Here is a 3,938-nt window from a genome sequence, read left to right on the forward strand (position 1 = left end):
ACTGCAGACATGGCCTGCCCCAGTCTCTATGGAAACCTGTTGGCAAACAGCAATGTCTGGAAGGCTCTAATAGATGTTCACGTTGATGAGAGCAAAATAGCAAAAAAGCTTGTGCAGTGATGGGAGAAGTACTGAGATCTTTGAGTAAAAGTACCAATACCACAATATAAAGAAAAACGTACACTCCTAAAAGGGCCTGTATTCAAAACATTTTCTTGAGTAAAAGTGCATAAATATCGACATCAAAATTCACTTACACACTTCAGTCCCTAATTAAAAGTACTCAAATCTTTTCAAAAAGGTGTCCAATGCAATGTGTTGTGAGCTTGTAGATTGTCTAGTTTTTGAATTGCCGCTTAAGTGGTTAGTATATGTTTGTAATAATAAAACAAAATCTCCTAAATAAGCAGTAACTAAAGCAGTCAAAAGAAAGTTGTAGAATAAAAAGTACAATATTTGCCCCTGAGATGTAGTGGAGTAGAAGTACAAAGTACACAAATCGAAATAACTCTAAAGTAACTTATGCTGAAGCCACACCAAAATACCCATGAGGGTGGATTCCCCATTCCGCCAATGAATTTCAATGAGAATGGAGAGTTTTCATGCCAGTAGGCCTAGAGGATTTCAGCAAAAAATGCTCCATTCTCATTGAAATGCATTGGCGGGATGGAGAATCCATTCTCATAGGTAGGCCTTTGGTGTAGCTTCAGCCTTAGTCGTATCAGTATTGGAAATACTCAAGTAAAGTACAAATACCTCAACATTTTACACAAGTACACAGTACTTGAGTAGGCCAACATGTACTTACTTTCCACCACTACCCCTCTCATCTGTTCTGACATCTCTCATTTCCAGTGCATTGATTTGCTGCTGAGTGAATACAAAAATAAATGAAACATATATTGTTCCTTCAGTGTATTGGTTGGGTGTGACTTTTGATGCTTGCAGCTAGACAAAGACGTGGATGCTGTTATATAGAAATAATAAGCAAACTGGTATGCATAGACAGAAGCCAGAAATAGGCTACCGGTAAAAGGTATGACTACTGAGTTTTATAATGTTCAAACCTTTCATGGTAGTTACACAATTATCTCTGTAGCACAATAAACATGTGTTGAACATTCTGCACTATTTATATATCATTTTTCTTATATATTTTTTTATTACAGTCCGATATGTTAATTTTCATGCTCAAGTGTCATAATGCATTTGCTATAAACTGGTGTTCCAGTGCCACCTAGTGACAGATCAAAGTAATGCACACAGTTCTTACCTTCTTATTTCAGTGCACATAGGAAGGACATGGTTTTAAATTTGTACCTCCGGAAATGAGTGATTCACCATTATGTAACATCCCTCTAAATAATATTAGATTTGACATTTTAAATCATTGTGGGAATACTGTTGTCTGTTCTGTTGGCTCATATCCTCATGCCTTGGCTCTAGTTGATTGGAACTGGATGGCCTTCAAATACCAGACATCAAACGAGTAACGACCGATATGAAACAACCTCTGTCACCCAGGAGGGAGTCATGATGGTGGACAGTCTACAGTTAACTCTTTAGTCTCCAAACATTGCTGGTTAGAATAATGACATACAACAGTCTGCTATTTTCGGTACTTGATACCACACTACACTAAGCATAAAAAGGCAATACTGGAAAGGTGGCGTACAGCATGGATTTCTACACAGTGAGGGCAATTCTTTCTACATAAGATGCTGCATTCAAGTTCAGGAGAGTTTGGACAAGGCAATTCTCTTGAATGCTGCCTTCGTATGGCATGGAAAGAAGGCATTTTTGCATTTCTTTCACCATATGGCACTTATTTCAGACAGGTAAAAGGGCAGGGGCTCAAGCCCCCTTTGATGTCTATGTGTCCACGTGCCTGCTTGACTTTATGAAGATGTTCTTGTTTTTGTCACATTGCTATAAGCCAATAATTTGATAACCAGGGAGTCTATCCGCTAGCAGACTCAAAGTGTCTATTACTGAGCAACCACCAGCACCCGGTCATCAAATTATTGGCTTAGGAATGTGACAAAATAGGAAAAGGTACTCAATTCTTTTTTACTTAAGGGGAAAACCACCCATTTTCAATATTGAACTATGTCATTAATATACCTTAGAGGAGTTGACATCACAACGGTGTACTTTACAATACAAACCCCAAATTCAATCCTCCAGTTCTAGGCAACACAGAAGGAGGGAACCTTTTTTGTATTTCCAGTGTTCCACACAACTCCTCTAAGGTATATTAATGACATAGTTAAATATTGAAAATGGGTGGTTTTCCCCTTTAAGTAAAAGTATCAATGCTGCAATGTAGAAATTTTACTCTGTTGGGCATAGTCACACCAAAGTATGGTTGCCAGCTGATAAGCGGCTTCTGCCATGCATTTCAATGAGAATGGAGCAGATTTTTGAGAAATCTGCCATTTGTGGATTTCTCCAAAGAATCTTTGGTGTGACAATGCATTGTATTGTGAGCTTGTAGATCGTCTATTTTCAAATGGCCAAAATGTAAGGCTGAACTGGTTAATGTATGTTTTGAAATAGTCAGAATCTACAAAGTAACTAGTAACTTAAAGGGGAGAACCAACCATTTTCAATATTGAAATATGTAATTGATATACCTTTGAGTTGTTATGTGGAAATAAGAAAAAATGCCCCATATAAGTAAAAGTACAGAAAATTGGAAATACTCAATACTTAATTATACTTAAGTACAGTACTTGGTTGCTGGTTGCTATACATATAGCAACATAATTCATTTTACATTTTTTGAATAAGAAGTTGAAGGTTTTCCAGATAACTTAGGTTAGGTTTTAGAAGGAGTTTTTAAAATTGTCCTCAGGTCTAAATGGGTTAATAAAGGTTTTCATTTGATAGGCCGGTGTAGGCAGAGAGACTGAACAACCAAAATGGACTGAAAGAATAAAGGCATTAACAGTTCCGAACATTCAGCAGTTTTAATAAAGATTTTCAATCACATATCATGTGAAGAGTTAAGCTTACTGGTGATTGCAGGCACAACATAAGTTGATACAATTTATCATGAAAGACAGTGGATAATATTTAGTGTCCCCCCCACCCCCCATAAAAAGAAGAAAAAGAAAAGAAAAAAACAACATTACATCTACAGACAATCCAGGGAAAATATCATACAAGTAGCCCAGGTATAAGTAGCCAAATAGTCCAAAAACAGAGATTGTCCGCTTATTGTTGGGACAGCTGTCATGGCCATCATTTACATTCACTTCCAGGAGCCAGACTTCCCCTTGGCCCCGCGGAGGTCTTGGCGGCTTTAGAGCCTTTAGAGTGGTCAGCGACGCGGTTGCGGAGCACGTGAATGTCATACTTCTGCCTCTTCAGCTTCTCGGCAAGCTCAAACTTCTCCGCGTGGAGCTGATGGAGCCACTGCCAGAGGTCGCGCGCCTTCTCCGCCAACTTCTCCTGGCTGAGATGATCTATGTTGAGGGGCTTGCGGCGCTCCAGCAGCGCCTTTTTTCTTCTCCTCGCGGGCCGTCAGCTTCTTGCCCTTCTTGCCCTGGTCCACCTTTTGCAGGTAACCCCCGAAGGACTTGTTGGGTGAAGATTTTCTTCTTCTTGGCCTCCTCCTCTGCGCGGATCTTGGCCGCCTCCTCCTCCCGCCTCGTCCGCTCCTCTGTCAGCCGCGCCTGGCGCTCCTTGTCCTGCTCCGTGCGGATGCGCTGCTGCTCCGAGCGGTCGGCGCGCCGGCGCTCTATGCGGCTGCGGAGCGTGACCAGCTCTTCCTCCTCCTTCTGGCGGTTGGTGAAGTGAGCTCGATTGAGGGACTGAAGGTCGTTGAAGTCCTTTCAGCCTCTTTCGGTGGAGGTCATCGAAGTCGACCTTCTCGCCGTCTGGCATCTTGGGAGGAGCAATGTTAGGCAAGAAGGTGGCCTTGGGCCTCGGCC

At 41.3% G+C, this 3,938-nt stretch overlaps 1 pseudogene across 1 annotated transcript in view; it reads right to left on the reverse strand.

The window, feature by feature from the left end:
- Window positions 1–3,256: 3,256 nt before the first annotated feature.
- The window catches only part of LOC308308919 (troponin T, cardiac muscle isoforms-like), a 1,245-nt pseudogene continuing 563 nt past the window's right edge, over window positions 3,257–3,938 (reverse strand). The window contains exon 2 of the transcript in view: window positions 3,257–3,931. The product of the transcript in view is annotated as a troponin T, cardiac muscle isoforms-like (transcript). The remainder of the gene's footprint in view (window positions 3,932–3,938) is intronic.

Source organism: Nannobrachium achirus, assembly GCF_963921795.1.
Source record: "Nannobrachium achirus genome assembly, chromosome: 23".
NCBI classification, from domain to species: domain Eukaryota; kingdom Metazoa; phylum Chordata; class Actinopteri; order Myctophiformes; family Myctophidae; genus Nannobrachium; species Nannobrachium achirus.